General features: G+C 33.5%; 1 protein-coding gene and 1 long non-coding RNA gene across 2 annotated transcripts in view; one reads left to right on the top strand and one right to left on the bottom strand.

Moving 5' to 3' along the window:
* The window catches only part of LOC110374543 (uncharacterized), a 157904-nt gene that overhangs the window by 103233 nt on the left and 34771 nt on the right, over positions 1–19900 (bottom strand). The gene's annotated exons all lie outside the window — the stretch shown is intronic.
* LOC135116846 (uncharacterized) lies at positions 1167–2342 on the top strand. The gene is made up of 3 exons (XR_010276416.1): positions 1167–1850; positions 2058–2120; positions 2198–2342. It is a non-coding gene; the product is annotated as an uncharacterized LOC135116846 (long non-coding RNA).

Here is a 19900-nt window from a genome sequence, read left to right as displayed (position 1 = left end):
AACTTTTTGGAAACTTCCAGCCAAAGTTTGCCTTTTGAACCTCAATGTTGCAGACCAGAATACTAGTTCTAATGTTCCTATTTTGAATAACTCGATCTTTTAACGTCTTTTGTTATGTTACCCGACAAATTTTAAGAGTTCACTTATTTTGTAGTACCGTATAAGTTTTGCGGAACTTTTAAATTCGGCAGGCTTATTTCGCTGTTTCCTTGACCGTTATGGTGAGCTATCACATGTAATTGGTCGTTTATATGATAATGTTGAAGATTGAGAGATAAGATTATGCGGTTCGGCAAATATTACGAAGTTTTCCAACTAATGGATTTTGTATGAGTTATTATTAATTGTTATAAGGTGGGTGAGCCACCGCTGACTTTTAAACAAGGTTGTATCTTGTGGAATTTTCAACCGTTAACGTCAGCGAATATTCATGTCAATAAAATTAAAAAAAATGCCAATCATTTTATGACTATCAAGACCAATATTGTGGAGTTCAAAGAGCAAACTATAAAGAGGCAGTTTTTTTGAATCGTCTAAATTTTAATTTAAACGGTCATCTCTTTAATAAATGCAAATAATGATCTATTGTTTCAATTGCTGATTTCGTAGAAATGGGGCATGTGATCATAATTTGGAATAATGTCTCAATATATTTTATTCCGGTCAGATGTAACGACTTTTTGAAGTCCAAAGATCATCTTAGAGTAAATATCATATTCATCATCTTCAGAATTTGCACGGCTTAGCGATACATATTTTTGCCTTTGTGAATTTTCGACAGTAGTTTTTTATCAACAGTGTAAATTAGTAAAATATCTCCACCAGTTACAATTTCCACATCTTTGATAACATGAGGTAACACTACTCCGGAATCAATAAAAAGACCATTCCACATTCACAAACGACCATAGACTATCGTTTTGCGAAACAGTTCAAAGAGGTCGACCATCGATTCTAAACCTCCATGTTTAGTAGTCCAAGTGGGCGGAGTTCTGACTCAGAGCATTTTTCTGTCATCTTCAAGTCATTAGCATAATTGTAGCCAGTTACATAATTATTTGCTGAATTATAGTTGAGCCAAACATGGAGTTAATTAGTTTATTTCGTACATTTGTTACGTCGAATGATATTAATTGCAGGCTTGAGTAGTTTTAGGGCTATTAAGAGGGCTATCACAAATTTTCGAGTTTTATACGAGTTTTGATGCGTCATTATGCTTTGGATATAGTCACAAAAAAAAAACAAAAATAAGATTAAGAAAGTTTGATCATTTATCTTGGGGCTGTTTTCAATAAATATTTTAATTTGTCCACGTACATCAGCAAAATCTTTGTCTCTGCAAAGGATGTTTCATAAAATGTTGCTTTTGGGAATCTTTTGATGCTTCAGTACTACGAGGATATAGCAATTTAACCATTTATAAAAATGTTCAAGATACAACTATATCTTGTACTTGTGCTTGCTTACACCAATTTATTACAATTCATACAGTAATACACCAAAAATAATTCTATAAAACTGAGAGTTACTGACAATTTTCCGTACAAAACTATATTTTTTATCTATGAAAGTATAATCCAAATTCAAATAAAACATATTTAATAATTAAGGTGGTATTGTTATAAAGCTTGAAAAAAAAAATTGGTCTATTTAAAAGTAAAACAATATTTTAAAATAATTTTTGTTTGCAATGCAAAAATCAATATAAATCTTGTGACGCGCGGTGTTCAACTTTAGTCAGCGCCAAGCGCTTATCGAGGGAGGACGTATCGCTCGCTGTTGCGCCGCGCAAACTCGCCGGAGCTCGAAAAATATAGCGCAACCTGCGCAACGAACTCGTTTTGATACTAGTGAGTTTTTATTTTATTTATTAGTTATAATGATCTGATTGAAATGTAATATACACAAGTATTTACCCATGATATTCTAATGCGAAAATGTTATAGATTGGGTTCTCTTTTTTTGATGTTGGTTATATATAAATATGTACGTAAATGTCATCGTCGTTAGTTTCGCTGTTGCATAATAATATTATTGGATATCTTTGATTCTTGCAGGATAATGAAAGCATATTTAATTCAGATTATCAGACTCAATCGGATACCAGTACAAATAATATGGTAAGTATTTTTTGTCACTCGCAACAGACATATTTGTTTTAATAAACTATTTACATTCCTAGTTTTTATTGTTGCAGGAAAATGAAGATACAATACATGGAAGACGAATTATAGATTTTAGTTTTTTTATAAATCAATTACTTATACCTAATTGATAAACATGGTGAAAAGTTTGGTTGTCGATTAAATAATTTAAAAATAGTAAACGATTATTTGTTTATTGTAACTCAATCGAGCTATTCTAGGTTATAAAATTCATCGGTACAAATAATATTTCATAAACCCAATAAACTATTTCGAAAATAAAAGTGGCAAAGTCTCAAGTTTGTTTGTGCCGCGTGGCGGTCCGCAGGTGTGCGTTGCGTATTTCACTAGACGCACACGCGCGCAAGTGCTGCCGGCTATCGTCTAATTTACCTAAACCTGAGCGATTCGATTTTGTAATAGCGCTCTTAAGAGATTCTTGGGCTCTCGTTTTGACAATAAACAAATTTCGTTTTAAATTATATTTATTGGTTTTGTTGTGTGTGGTCTTAGTTTATCTATTCATATAGGAGTACCAGTACACTGCAAACTTTTAGTCGGTCGATAGTTTGTTTGGACATTGCAAAGATTAGGTTTCTAGCCGATGTCAGATCAACTGAAAACTTTGATTGGAATCAAGATAGTCTTTAGAAAAAATGCCAACTGCGGTTCTACTGTTACCCGACTGTTAATTCTGCAGTGGCTAATCTTACTATAGTTGCGCGTACTGTAGTGAGGCATTTATTAATATTTTAGTCAACATTTTCGTAATGGCTGGATTTATTAAATGCCTACTATAATCAGTCAATTGCCTATGAAGTCATTGATTACTACAATTCGCCTTAGGGCAATCATTAAAGCAGTAAAGTATCTATTATGAGTATTATGACTTAGGGTGTGTTCTGCAGTAACTGTTTAATGATTGCTCATGATATCATAAATATGAAAATTGCTTACAGTTTAGGCTTTGTTGTTTGATTGAATATATATTTTTTTGATGTTTGATAAAATAGAAGAGATAAGTGTGGTTTTAGCGATCGATTGCAAAAGTTATTTTATTGTAACAATTAATGGAATACACGTATGTCCTTGGAAAATAGGTTCTGTAATCAATGATTGTATGGGCTTACCTCATTCTATTTATCTAGATACAATTACAATTAGTTCTACATACCTAATCAATATGTGACTGTTGTGAGTCGAGTCTTTAATTACTTATGTATATGTATGTATTGCAATAGGTGCAACATTGGCTGGTAATTCGAATGTTAATCCCATTCAAAAGTTTGACCACAATGAATGGCTCTGGTACCGTAGCTCATTAACAGAACTGTTTTGGATACGGTCCGTTTTAGATGAAATCTATTTCAGCGTTGGTTTTATACATGTGTCACCAAAATCGGATTAGCCATTTTAAAGAAATTAAATTGATAGCTAAATCTACGGGGAAGGGTTTGTAGAATCAGGCTACGGCCCTTAAGAGCTAAATAAAAAGAAAAACATTTGAAAGTCGCAGTGATCGGGACATACAGGTAAAACCGTAGTTCATAACTAGTGTTACATATAAAGTAACAATTGAAGGTGACTGTGGCAGCATTGACATTGTGTATTTTTTGTAGACAGTGAGTGACCGTGAATTTGTAGAATTAGATAGAAGAATCTGTTATCAGTTCAATGAATATCAAATAGAACTTATCTAGGTATGTGTTGTGTGTCACATAGAATTGTGATGACACTTGATAATTTTAAAAGTTGATGAGATCAGGTACGTAGATGATTTTGGTCTCTTATGTTACTGAAATAAGTGAGTTTAATAATTACATATTGAATTTACGCCCCTTTACTACAATGAATTTCGGTGTGACATGCATGATGTTACGCTAGCTGCCAACATGCTAGGATTAAAGCCCCATTTTAGGTTTCCGAAAACCTTTGGTTAAATTACCTGGAGTTAACCCTTCTTATCGAGCGAGCTGGAAGTTTGATTACCTAGAAGCCTTAGTGTTAGAGTATAAAATCTGCCTGATGGTCTTTGACGTGGAATCGCATAAACGAACTCAGTTCATAGTTTCCTTAGATTCCTTACGTGTCCTTCCAACTTCAGAACTGTATCATCTAGCTGATCCTAATTATTATGAAACATTTTCCATCCTAAAATAAGCCTCAACTTCAAAATGCATATTCACTTATTCAAAGCTTATAATTCCCCAAACATTGCACTGCACGCCACTTTCCTTGTCTGTTAGTCTGCATGACTAATTCCATTATCCATGTGTGTGTCTGCATGTGTGAGTGAACAATTTGCATATTATAATTACTCAGAGTTTGAGATAGCAGGATCATAATTATAGTTTATCTTAACCATGTGATGTAGATTTGGAAGTTGCTATGTTATGCTTGAACTGACCTCGTTATTGTATTTTATAGTGTTCCTTGAAGATGTAGCATTTCTGCAGTTATCACTTTCCTGATGTAGGAATAGTCTTTTTTTTAGTTACGAGTTACGACATCATTCTTGTAGCCGAAAATTCTGCTTATTATGCTTTTTTTTAAGACTATATTTTACAGATAATCTCGTCTCAAGAAAGCCATACTTGTATGTGTCTTTGTATTTAAGACTATAAAGCTGAGGAACTCCTTTTTTTAAGTTGGTTAAAGATGAGGAAAGGAAAGAGGTGATAACGCGAGAAGTAACTAATGCATTAGGCACACAAAACTACTAAGTAAATAGGATAACTTTGTTTACGTCATAGTAATATGAGCCGGACGCTGAGCCTAAGCGGGATAAACTTACATTAAGCTCAGCACAAGGTCTAGACAGATGATGTGTCATACTTACATACAATAGCGGTTTTACTTATTAGATTTCTATGGGTTTAACTTAGGTAAGTTAGGTTAGGTAAGAGCATGGACAATGCAGTTGCATCTATACTTATTTATTTACCACCTACTCGTTCCACCAGTGTCCTGTGGGAACTAATTACCGCATCTGGATAAAAAGTAGCCTGATGTCGTCTCTCAGAACCTAAACAATTCAGTTTAGCTTTGACAGTGAAAAAGACTGGCGGTATTAAATTCGAATTTATAATACTTATATTAAGTACTTGGCAGCCTATTAGGTATGTAGGTAGATAAGAGTTCTTTATGTCCTCAGATTTTAATTCATTGTAAGGATGTCTAGAAAAGATCGATGTGAGCGATAAGAACCGCCCATTATGTGTACACTAAATAGTTTTATAATTATTTTAATAGAAGCAAAATCATGTCCTACTCTTGTTAACTCATCAAAGTGAACATCTTTTACAAGAACAATAGAATTAATGTTTTTTATTTATATTTTTATAACAAACTAGCAGACATAAAACCTTCGTTCCTCTTTGTATCTTTTAAATCTCCTCGATACCTCTACAAACATTTCAAAATCATAATAAGCCTAATCGATTCAGCCATTCTCGAGTCTTAATGAGACGAACAGTAATTGATTTTTATACATAGAAGAAGAAGAAGATAGCAGAAGCTGCAACTGGCCAATTATTTTTTTTTTCTTAAATTAACAATACGAAATAAGAAGAAGAAGATGTAATAGGCCAATGGACGCCTTTCTTCGTAAATGATCAAATAGGCAATCTTACAGCTAGAGCTATTTTGCATCCCAGAAAGGTACCAACTTACGAAGCTACATCTCACCAGCTATCTTAATGTCAAACGAATGCAAAACCACGTTATTTTTCAAATCTGAATACGGAAACCAGTGTAAGTCGTGGTTACACAAAATTCCTGGCCATTTCGTAACACAACTCGTAATGAACGCAATCCCATCGTGTATCTAGCTAGCACTGATAAGTAGGGCTGCCATGCGCTTTGATTTTTTAAGATTTTTCCCAGATTTTAGAAGGTGGTTGCAAAGTATCTGGATTTTTGCTATTTTCTCGATTGATTGAATTCTCCTAATATGATAAAAATTACAGCGAGACCCATGTTGTAGTTTCACAATAAAAGCCCAGTTAATTGAAGAAGGTTATGGTCCCTGGACATTTTAACCTATAGTTAAATCAGGGAGCGGAAAAAATATCCTTTAGAGCAGTGCTTGAAACACTTGGCACAAAATAAATTAATTCACCGTACGTCTTATGAATCAAACATTTTGATTGAGTGTCTTCTGCGATAAAAAGCGAGATTTACTAACAGTTTTCGGTCTCAGAATTCTTGTCCAATCTCAACACGTAAGATACGATGGTAGCTCTACTGATAACGCTTATCTTGTTTGCTGTCACATAACCGTGTACCCAGTCACCTACATTGTGTCACAGATGACTGCAAGCGTGTCACGATGCAAGCCAGTTTTGTAAGCTCATGTGGGAGAGAGATATATCGCTATTTCTTTTGGAACTTGGAAATACAGGACAGATGAATTGCGAAAAATATACTTTTAATTATTTGAAACCATATAGAATATGTATAGGTAGTTGATTATTTATCAGTAGTTCAAAAATGTACCATCTAGTATGTAGTTACTAAGTAGCTGAAAAAAATTGTTTCCGTAACCGGGCAAAAAGTAGCCTATATCTATCTCAGGCCGTAGACCGTCTGTGAAACTTTGATTTGAATAACTTCAGCAGTTTTACAGATAGACAGACATTTGGACAGAAATCCAATGTGCCACTAACCTACTGAAACACAACTAAAGATTAAAAATAAACCATTTTATTTAAACACGCTGTCTTTCAACTGACGGATATTGTAATCAATATGGTGAAACATTTTTTCACTTTTCCGCATTCTGAAAATGATTTAATTAATTTGGACTTTGCTCCTTTTGTATTAAGGTCCAATTTTGTTTGTTGATATGTTTATTATTTTCATAGATATGTAAGAAATGACCGATATGAGTTATCAAAGTATTATGCTGAATTATGCCAAGTGTTTTGTTATCGTTATCACAATAGTATGTCTAGTCTTCCATAAGTGTTTCGTTAGCATTTATTTCTTTGAGCTGCTGTTTTGAGTTTGAATGAGCCTCAGCACACTGCACTCCTTTATAAATCAGTATACAGATTAATGATCAAGTATTTGGTCGGTATCAAACCTAGTCAAAATACTGCTTTTATTCACGATTTTCTCATAAAAAATGGCTTACTACAGGGCCAACTGTCCACCAACTGTTAACACAGTGTACGGGAATAAATTATCTAATTTAAAATCTTTGCACACTTTTGAAGTGTTAATTCTTAAATCCACAGGCAAGAATTAGGCTTATGTTTAACTGATCACCAGATATAGTAACAAACAGCAGACAAAAATAGTAAATGATCACCAAAATGAAACTCGCATTTTAATGTAAAACTATCACCAAAGTTTTAACACTTTGCAATCCTATTTAAGTGAAATTACTCCAAAATAAATCATGCGTAAGCCAAAAATAGTAAATGATCACCAAAATTAAACCACCATTTTAAAGTAAGATTATAACCTAATACTTTATTTGGTAATAAGCCTACATTTTATGGCAATCACAGTGACTTATTTAGGCAAAAATAATACATTAATTTGGTCGTCAAGAGTTGGTGATCATTTACTAAATTTGGTGGTCGAATACAATTTAAAGTGAAGTCGTGACTAAAATAGCTGGTACTATTACATTTTTAGACTTTATTTTTCTGGTGTTCAGTAGATATTTCTGGTTGCAAAACTTAGGGTATCAAAGCATTTTATAGTGGTCATTATATTTGTTCCCTTTATTTTTTGTCTTTTATTCAAATTGACAATTGATTACTTTCCAAGACCTGTTGCTTCTATCCTTTCTACAATATAGGTTTTTAATACGGATACTTTAAGCAATAATGCAAATTAGTAGTTCGCTGCCTATTACCACTTAGCTCTCTCTCTTCTTGAAAATAGCAAAAACACACACCGATACGTCATGTTAAGTTTCAGATTTCCTATATTTAAAAAGTACTAAGATAACGATTTCGAAAATACTCAGTTCGACATTACCTTCAATGAAAAGATGTATTGTAACTTTCGATAATAATTCAAGTATGAAATTATTGAATACACACATTGCCCTTTAATAAGTGTACAGTCGCGCATAAAATTAATTTGATTGATAATACGATACCTGTTTTATCGCGGACCGGTTGCTTTGGCTAAAGTTCAGTGTACAGTTATCGTTGACTGTACGAATATGTAATGTATGTACAGGAGGATATTAAACCACGTGGTGCTGGTTTTCGCTTCCCAGTTTTTGAGTCATATTAACTAAGTATTGATTTATAGACCAGTGCTTAGATAGATATGTACTTACTCAACATTGATAGGTAAGTATAGTTAATACTTAAATAATATAATTGATAATACATATTTTTTTAACTATAATTTGTGTTTAATCTAATTAATTTGAAGAAGATTTTTTAAGCTACTTAATCAGATTTCTAGTGTCTATTTTATATACTTACTTTGTCTTTTTAGGTGAATATTAATGCGTTTATTTTGGCATTATTATAAATTAGCGATAGCAGGTATTTTAATGTGGTGTAAAATAAACTAATGGACGATAAAAATTAGAATTTAAGTATAATATGCATACAAAATTTAAATAAACACAAATAGAATCAAATAAATTGTATAAATTATTATTTAATATCAATTAAAAAATAATTAAGTTTAATGTCAAGTTTTTCGACACTAGATAACACATTACTTACGATGAGAATGTTAATAAGACAGAATATGATAATTAATATATTTTAAGATATCTACTAGGTGAAATAGAAAAAATAAAGCAGGTGAGACAGGCATAGATAAAGAAGAAAACAGGTAATAACATAAACATAATAATAACATGGATGATGACAATGTATGATGTGTCAATTTAAGCTAAGACAAGTTTGAAATGTAACCGCGATAAAATATAGTTGAAAAAGTGATTAAAGTTTTAATTCAGTTACGAAATCCACGCAAGAGCTTGGCTTTACCCTTGAGCTCATGTAGAAAATCCTGACATCTTTCTTTTTGGGTTACCTCATCCAAATTGTATTCTCTGTGTATAATTAGTTACATATCCAATTTTGTTAAAGATAATATTATTATTTTCCTTATGGCTGGAATATATTCTGAGTACGATAATGGTCTTAATCAATTCAAAATAATTCATCAATAGTCTTGTACTCCTAAACAAATGAGCCGGCTTAGAGCAAACTACCATTGCTAATGCAGACCACGATTTAAGTATCGCAAAAAGTGTGTTTAAAGTCATTTGGGCTGTCAATAATGAGCGGCGCCTGCGGTCGTTGAACAACTAACTGTAAGAGGATCCAATGTTTTATCTATTTGAATAAAAACGACACGCCTCTGTTGAATTTAAAGATTGTTTTAGACTAAGATAATGTTTCCCGAGGTAAGTCTAGCTTTGCTTAGAAAAAAGACAATCTCTTCTGTTTCACATACTTATTTCTCACACTTAAATAAAACTACTTTTACAGACTTTATCGCATCACCTTAGTCCGCCCGTAACCATGGATGCTCTAAAGTCTAAAGGATCCCAAACGTCCCACATGTCTACAATTCTACATGGCTAACTTTGACATGAATTAGATACGTAATATTTTTTGTTTAATAATATTTATCATCATCATTATCATCATGATGATGATAAATATTAATATATTTATGAATTCCAACTACATCTTCTACGATGTATAAAATTTTCTTGTATAATAATACTACTTTAGCCAGAAAAAAATCCGCATCATTATTCCGAAGCCATTAAAAACAAGGCCTCAAAAATGCCTCCATAATTTCGCCAACATTGACTATCATCGAAAGCAAATCGTTAATTGGCCATGGAGCACCATAATTATTAGCAAGATATTTTATCAAAGATAGCTGTGAATCCTGACCCCGGAACCTGGTCGAAGATTATACGAGCTGAACCAAAGAACAGTGTTTAGGCGTGATGCGAAAACATGTACCGTTCTGTTACCTTGATTACATGCTGCAAATTGCAGAGACGATCCGATGATACGTACAGACGATGTTACATTGAATTACGTAAACGATAGCCTAAGAGATCATGTTGATGTATGTGTATCGAGTGAAATTGGTAAGCTAAATCAAACACAGAATTTTTTAATAAAAATGACATTTGAAGAAGAAAAGAAACAGACGAATTCTTTAAATGACAATAGAATATATGCTGCTATAAACATTAAAGTCCACAATGCTAAAGAAAAATACCTATTAAATAACAAAAGAAACATCTCTTGGATTCTTTAAGTTCTCATAATATGCAGATATATCTGAGAATACAAATAGAACAATTCCATTGTGGATCCGTTGGAATGTTACATTCAAAACTCCTTATGTCATCTAGATAAACCAAATCTAGACTGAGTCTAATCCTAAAAGGAAAAAGCTAAAGAATCCAGAAAAAAAATGTCGCTACAAGACGTCTGCATAAGTTCATTAAACCGGTTACGTGTGCGGAATTAGCAGAAACAAAAACAATGATAATGCTATATTCTTAATTGTCATACACTTGACCGTAACTGTCGAGTTCATGGTCAGTATTCAAAGCTTTTTTTGTTTTATCTCTCGAGTTATCTGCGAATTTAATGATCTCGTGAATGAATGATACTTTGACATTATATTTAGATTTTTGAGATTCCTTTTTTATTTTTATTACTTTTGCAGCGTTATCTTCTTTAACTGATTCATCATTGTTACTGTTAATTGAGTCATCTGGACTTGTTATAATGACTGTCATATCCTTTCTTCCACTATAATTATCCTTACCACGTTAATTATCACTACAAAGTAAACGCTAATCAGCTTTCCTCCAAGGATCGCGTGACTATTATAATGGGCCAACTAGAACATGAGGGATCCACAATTATCCTAACGGCTGCTTGTTTAACCGATGTTATCAACAGCGTTCCTTAATTTTAATGATGGCTACTAAATGGGATTTTTAACATCACAAATTATATGATAGGCGCAACTATGATGGGTCTTGCTACCAATTCTATTTCGGTTTTACGGTCTATTATCATGTTTAAAGATTGTGTATCTATGTTTTGTTCTTGTGGTGGGTGTTAAACAATTACGTGTATACGAGTAATTATTAGAGGTGCATTTCATGTGATATTATTTGTTATGTAAACGTCAGAAAAATGTAGCGATTTATCATTATTTATGTACTCATTCGCGCAGTTATGCGTTTCTGCAATTTTTTTGTAATTACGCACTTTCTATTGTAATGTTTGATGTAGATAAATAAATCACATTTATTGTGATCGGTGCCGCATTAATGCAATGAAAATGCCACTGAGTAAATAGTGTATAATTTTCAAGCAATTATGGTCAGATAATTAATAGCATTCTGGGCAGTGAATTACATTAATTTTGTTTGTCAAATAAATGCACGGATTGACAGCTGAACACATTTATTGGCTTTTTACTGTTTTTACAGTTTGAATATCTAATCCAACCTCATTAGAATTCACTAAATTGACCAAGTGAGCATTATGGGTTCCTTGCCTACCCTGGTCAAAAACCACATTTGTTATATGGGAGCCCCTATTCATTTGTTTATTCTAAGTTTTAGTTTTTGTTGTTACAGCGGTAACATTTGTAAAATTGTAGTTGCAAATGCAGTATAGTCACAGATGGATAACGAAGTCGTAGTGATAGGATCCCGTTTCACAGTTTATGCACGACACCCTAATGAACACGACTATTTGAAGCAAATACGTGTCAAAAGCTACTTGAACAGCTAAAAAATCACCCAATTTCTGTTGATACACGTGTTCAAACTTAATTTGTACAAAGCTTTTTACAAAATTAGAATATAAAACGATTGTGAAGTCAAGTAGAATGATAAGTTGATGAGATTTTTCAAACCTGACAGTCGCTGTCTGTTCTGTATCGTTTAGCATATCTTAAACACAATTTGTATTTAAATTGGAATTATGAATATCTTCTTTGCTTGTTAATCTGGTATTGTTATATCTGTGTTTATCTTGTTTGTTTTCCTTGCCGTTGGTATTTAAATTTTGTTTACGTTCCATAGCTTTGGGAACACGGTTGTTTGCAGATTGTGATACTGAGAATCGATTACTGAGTTGCTACGTGGAATAATCTTTGTGGTATGAGCTGTTTGGTTTATTTTAAGTTCTGATTCTATTTAGTCCTTAGGGACGACAAACAAAGCAGTGCTACACTTTAGGTAGGTATGTAAGTTGCAAAATCCTCAAACTCGCAGGATTTTTTTTCTCCAGTTCTCGGAATAGCAAAGGTGCAATCATGATTATCATACAAATCTGTATTGTTGCACAATTCGATATCCTTTTCCAAACTTACAAACATTACGTAACATATACATTTTCTCTTTACTGACCTACATTCAACAGTCAAAACTTGACTGTTATTTACAAAATATCCTTACTTCGATTCTTGTAAACGTCAATAACATCACAAATATATGTGACAGGGGCTTTAACTTCGTCATTATTTTTGTCAATACTCAGAATATCAGATTTCTTGTGTAAGAGCCACTACTGACTAAACTGTCGACCGAAAGATTGCCTGATCGGACTGACAGTTTATTTTGAAGGAATCAATCTAAACATTATAAGGCCGTTAAAAAAGTACTGTATATGTTGAATTGCTTACCAGATATTTAAATTTTAACATTAGCCTCATTAGTAATGACAAATTCCTATTTCTGGAAAGCAAAAATCCAGATAGAATATTGAGAACCGCCGTTAGGCGGTCTGATGCAGGTCAGATATCTGATCTTTCTAATACTAATGTGCGCACTGCTCGTCTTCACAGTGTTTTATAAGCCAGATCAAACTATAAGCCGTAGGTATAACTGCGGATTTCAATAACCGAACCATCCGTTGTTTTTCGACTAGATAAACTTAAGTGTAAGTAATTCATATCACGCCAGTGTCAAAATTCAGTCTCCAATCGAATTAACAACGGATAGATGTTTTTCAAATCCGCAGTAAAAGTTTTGCAGTGTGCGAGGGCTCTTAATCGCTCGCGTGTTAGTATATCGTTACCGTGAATTATCTTATTGCGCGTGTTGTATTATGTGTAATCAGTGTTTTTTCTTGTTTACAGGTAAATGTCCGAGTGTTTACTTCGAGGAGACACGATACTGTATTAACAGGTATTTCAGAGAAATCTATCCGCATTATGTTCGTTGATCTCGAGTGCTACTTACGGTTTGTTTTGATTGACTTTCGTAAACATTTCTTCGTTCATTTAGCAATATGATGGTTAAAAATATCTTTCTACTTTAATTATTATTAGGATTGTAGCCACAGTTTGTGAATTAAAAAACTTTATGACAAGCGTAGAACATTGAAACGCTACTTAATTTAAAAACTTGCTCAACATACGAATTTCTCCCACAGAAATATGGAATCCTAATTTGAACTTAAACTTAGTATCGGTTGAATATTTAGAGGAACGTCTTACATACTATAATATGATATCACGTATCGAATATATATACACATTTTGAAAAAGTTATTTGAAAATATAGATTCAAATATCTTGGCATGTTCAGTAATCAAGTCTACAATAACACGGTGCATAAGTACCACAGCTCAGGTGTCGCAAGCCTAACATGTAAGTTTATCTTACAGTAAGTAGGCCAGGAGTTGCTGGCTACTGTTAATTATCATAATATGTACTTTATTTTGAACTCAAGTGTGCGTTGGCTTTAGTTTCGATAGTGATTTGTTCCTTTTTTTAATGTTTTCTGCTTTGATGGGACATAATTCTAATAAACAGTCATTGTATCAGTAAATAGTCGTGTAGATTGCCTTTTATAAAATACAGTACTCAGTTCCAGAAATAGAAAAACTGACTTTTGGACTATTTTGGAGTCCTTAAAAGTAAAATAGAAAACATTTTAGAGGCTCCCCCAAATAGTTAAAAAAGGGCTAGGCAGATGATGATATTGTTTCAATTGTATTTATGCTGTAGTTTATAGTAATGTATACAATACGTTGTTGATGATGTAACTTAGATAACTTATATACGTTTGAGTAGAAGCTTTGATGAGCACCGGCGTCACCAGTTGACATACTTTGCTAAAGAAGGAAAACATATTAAGTTACCTAGTTATTTGTTATCAATGAAACATTAATTGATGTCAAGGGGGATTATTATATTTAGTACTGCTAGCGGTTTCCCACGGTTCTACCCGAGTTGCGAGGGAGCAACTTAGCTAGAACAAGGTAGCTTATCACTTCTAAGGCTTTAGGTTAACAATTTAAATGAGTTCAGTTCTTTCAAGACCAGTTTAAGTTAATTTAAATATAACTAATCTTTAAAAATGAAGTCGTTAGATGATTTCTCGATATACATATGTGACAATTGGTTCATAGTATATTATATCAAAGTAAAAAACGCACTAATTGCTCTTTAACCTGTACTATAAAAATGACACAAAAACCAACAGATATCCTAATAAAGACTGACAGCAGTTTTCATTCATTACTCACTCACTAGACGATGCGCACGCGGCGTTTTAGATGTGACATGACAGAACTTGATGTGTTTATAAGTGCATCCGCACGCATGCGCTTTACATTAGTAGTTATGTGGTTCTTTAGTGTCATCATCTTACTACAACTACTACTTAAACTATTATGGTATGTTGTAGGTAATATACGGTTATAATTCTTGGGGAACAAATATAATGACCACTATAAAATGCTTTGATACCCTAAGTTTTGCAACCAGAAATATCTACTGAACACCAGAAAAATAAAGTCTAAAAATGTAATAGTACCAGCTATTTTAGTCACGACTTCACTTTAAATTGTATTCGACCACACGCTAGTGCAGGAAAAGGGTCCCCATAATGTTATTACATTTATTTTATCAAGCCGAACTTATTTTTTTGGAGTCAGTTTACTTAAACAGGATAGCAAGATGTAAAAAACTTTTTTGATGATCATTTACTACTTTTGGTGATCATTTACTACTTTTGGGATAACAATGAATTTTTTTGGACTCATTTTGCTTAAATAGGATAGCAGAATTTAAAAACTTTGGTTATAATCTTACTTTAAAATGGTGGTTTAATTTTGGTGATCATTTACTATTTTTGGCTTACGCATGATTTATTTTGGAGTAATTTCACTTAAATAGGATTGCAAAGTGTTAAAACTTTGGTGATAGTTTTACATTAAAATGCGAGTTTCATTTTGGTGATCATTTACTATTTTTGTCTGCTGTTTGTTACTATATCTGGTGATCAGTTAAACATAAGCCAAAAATAAACATATCTTTTTATCGTAGTGTAAATGTAGCAAAAAACTTAATACATAAAGATCCAAATTTCCTTTTTATGAGCAATTTACTACACAATCAACAACTTAGCGTAACCTTGAACTTCTAATACATCTCAATTATGTGCACAAAAAATGACGTAATAAAAACGCAATAAGTCATTTTCTGATTGATGTTAATTCGATTGAACTTATAGACCTTTTATTGAAGAGTTTTACGTTTAAATGAGGTCTTTATCTGTCTAGACTTTAGTTGACATGAGAAAAAATAAATGATACTGGCAGTAAAAATGCGCTTAGAATTGATAATAGCCTTTAAAAAAAAACATTTTGCATCTAGGGAATTCTAAGTTTGAAATCTTGGAAGCTGTTTTTTTGTTTCGTTTTTCCTCAATTCTATTGTTTTAAGTAACGACAACAAAGAACGGTAAAAAGGTGTGGTTGTGAGCCAACTTGGTGACGTTATAACCGCAAAAATATTACATCAGTGTACTTAAGTATACAAAATGTCTAAGTCCAGACGAAATTTTAGCAAAGCACTTAAATATACAAGTTACGGAACATTTGATAACTGAGCTTTAAAGAAGACAGCTAAGCAAATCATATAAAAATCATACAATTTACTAGTATATAAAAACTAAGTCAATAAAATAACAACAAATGTATTTATAGTTTACTACTGTGGCCTTATCAAACAAATACTTCAGGAGTAAGAGTAGTCGAGTCGTATAATCGAATCGGTAACGACATACCGATACTCGATCCAGCATAAATAAATCGATTGAATGGCACTTTCATAATTTATTCGGGTTAGTCCGATAAGCCGAAAGGGTAAATTTAATTGGCTTTCTCAACATAAAACTGCTTTAAATACCCGTAGGTGCTCACCTTTGTGTAAGAGAAAGGGATTTAAAAATAATTGTATCGATATTAAGGACGGTAAAAGGTGTTAAACTTGTCGATGGTGATATTGTTAATGATCAGTTTTATCGATATAAGATAAAGGTACCAACAGTAAGGTAAGTAAGTAATATTGTTTGCTCTAGGTTAACAACGCAACAAAATTATCTGTAACTTTATGGACAAAGTAATATTGTAGTTACGCACATCTTTGCAAACTGCAAAGTTGACTACCATAACTGACAACCCATACCAGGATAAAAAGTTTCTCGTCTCTATCCCGAATTTCACCTCAAACGCTGCAGCCGTTTTAGCGTGGAAGCGTAGCAAACAAACTCACATTAGTATTTATGAAATCGAATGAAATCTCGTGGGTGGCCTAGCTAGAAGAGAAATGATAAGCTGCGTTGATCTTTACTACAGAATATAAGTGTTATTTCACTGTGGCTGGCATATGGCCCATTCTATGTACTCGTTAGTTACATGGGATTATCATAAGCCCTATTTTAGCTAATTAATTGTATGCTTACTGCATTACTTCTACATCATCTTTACCTAGTCCTTACTTGCACACTTTTACAACTTTGGGTTTTTTGCCAAAAATACTGCAATAAAAAGTAAAAGATAGTCTAGTCTAGAGCTTGAGAAAGGTACAGGCTACTTTTTATCCGAGTGCGGGAACAGCTTATCCTTATAAATAGAAACTCCACAACTTTTACACTGCAATTCATTTTACTTTCCAAAACTGAATAAAGATTCAAGTAAGTACGTGACAGCGAATACAAAATTCTTAACACTTACATTACCTACGTACTGACAGAAGGTTTGTAACAACGTGCTGTGTTGTATATTTACAAACAAGAGCATTGTCTTTGCCCATAACTTCAAGTTTCATACTCAACGATACATCATGTCATTTGTTACTATTTATGGGAAACATGTACCGTTAGTGGAATGAACGACAATAGTATGACGGTAATCAACTGGCGCTCTCTTTTGACGTCAAACCCTTAAAAATGTTGGAGATGTTGATGGTTCGTATGCTGAAGAATACCACTAGAATGTATCATTTGGCACACAGATATGATACGTAGCTAGTAAGCTTCCATCACCGACCAGTAGAAACTATTTTCATCGATAAATGGGCTATATCAGTAGTTCCTAAGATTCGTAAACAGTTTCTATAGGTTTATAATATTAAGAACATATAATAACTACTCTTATTTATGTAAATGTTTATTCCCTTTATTTGGACTAAATTTTCAAAACAACGTAGACAAAATTCAAACAAGATATAGGACAGAAACTAGTTCAAAACCCACTGTAACATGAACCAAAACAAACAACGAAGATACCAAACTAATTTCTCAAACATTAACTACGATTACACACGTTAACTTAAACCGCTATCAATCATAATCGTAGTTAATTTGACTTAACCATGTCACACCGTCTCATGAACGAGTGAACATGTTCATTCATTCACTCATTCACATGATCCGTTGACGTTCATTCATCATAAACTTGACGGGTGTCAATCGGTTTATCAATTTAATTATATCTTGAGGTCAAGTTTAGGTACTTGACAGATTAATGTATAGAATTAAGATGCTTGTCAGCTAAATTGATGTGATGATTATCAAACAATCAATTTAGTTTTTTGAGTAGCTTCTGCTTGGCGCTTTTTTGTGTGTTTTAGATAGTATCGTTGGTTGGTGTGATTTATAAGTGACGGAAGCATTTAATTTTAGGAGCCGTATTGTACAGTATAATTTTAAGGAAATAAGTTCTTTAAGTAAGTTTTCAACTTATTTCAGATCTGAAGGGCAGCCTATGCTTTACTGTTGGTCGTAATTTTTTTTCAACGTCGTTTTATCTAGTTCGATCCTATATTCAGTGATACCAGCACCCTAGTATCTACTACCAGACAGCTTTGAACTTTAAATAATGATAGTCAAACCCGAAACTGCAATTGGCCAATTTTATATGCCATATAGTTTAAATTAACTCAGCAATGTCATAATTAACCTATAAAATCACCAAAATAAAATCGACATTCCTCTCATCTAATCCCACTGAGATCAAAGGGCGAACACAAGGTGTTCACAGTATCGACTTACTAGGAAGCAACCGCATTGCATCACGGTGCAATAATGCACTACGTATGCACCACAAATAGGTCAAACGGTAATTATTTATAAATCTCTTCATATGCCCCGGAAATTGAATTGCTGTATTGTGATTGGTTATTTAAATAATATGCAGATGGTGTTTTTGTATAATTTTGATATGTTTTCGACGTTTTTTTATTGAAATTGACGTTTTCTTAATTATATATGTAATGCTGATATGAAAAATATCATTCATAGAATCATTTAAGTATGACCGAATTCGTTATGAAGTTTTTTTTAGAGAGGCCGGAAAAAAACTGAATAATAGGTATAGAATACCTACCGATTGTAAAGTGTTATACATGAACTAAGATGAAATATATTTTCTAAAATTGAGATTACGGTGATTGATGATTCTCAGGTGTAGCTGCTACAAGCTTTTTATTTATTTATTTATTGTTAAAAAATTATAAACATAAGCAATTTTCAATGATTTCATAATAAAACAAACAACGATATTATTGAATTCAGGTGAGCTTCATCGCTAATGTATTTAACACAGATTAGTCACGGAGATCAATCGATTTTATTTATTTATTTATTTATTTATTTATTTATTTGAATCAGGCATCTAAGGCCCATAGAAAAATACAATACACAAATATTATAACATTAAAACATACACTAATACATATTTTATATAAGTAACTTAAAACTAATGCACACGAAGTGTCGGCGTCGTGTTACGCTGCGAGGTGTCGCGTAACCATCCTCGGAACTTCCGATAAACGACACCTTTCGGCCAAAACTCTTCCTTGAGGAATGTCTCGATGTGATGAGTTGGAACTCGCACCATGAACGAATTGAAGTTCGTATTGTGGCGCGACTCCAACTTCGCCACCCTCAAGGTCCAGTTGGTCTTGGACCGGACATACTCCACGATCTGCTCCACCGTCGTGGTGTGATGTAGACGGGACACGTACAACTGCGTCGTTGGTACTGCAGGACGCAGCAGGATGTTGGGTCCAGTTTGTGCGGTACCGCACTGATTCCTGCAAGGTGGCCTCTTCTTTCTCCTTTCAACCTTTATGAAGCCATCCTTGTCGCACATGTCCTTCTTAGGACCAGTCTGTGGCTGTGATGTGCCACGGGTTTGTTTACCCCCTTTTGCTTTGGCCCGCTTTGTTTGCGTCACAACGGGCTTGTTGGTGGCTGCTACTGCTGCGTAGGCGCGTTTGGGGGTCGATGTTCCTACGCATGTCTCGGCCGCAGGTGTTGACACAGCAGCGGCGGCGGCGGCGGGGCGGGGTGCATCGTCAGCGACATCGGCGACCGGTGACGCACTCGAATTCGCCGACTCGAAACTGATGACTGCCGCATTTTGCGCCCCGCGACGTGTATTCACATTGATTATATCTAATGACCCACTTAT

Source organism: Helicoverpa armigera, chromosome 4 (genome assembly GCF_030705265.1).
Source record: "Helicoverpa armigera isolate CAAS_96S chromosome 4, ASM3070526v1, whole genome shotgun sequence".
Classification (NCBI taxonomy): Eukaryota; Metazoa; Arthropoda; class Insecta; order Lepidoptera; family Noctuidae; genus Helicoverpa; species Helicoverpa armigera.
Note: the sequence above shows the minus strand (reverse complement) of the source record. Positions and strands in the feature narration are given on the sequence as shown.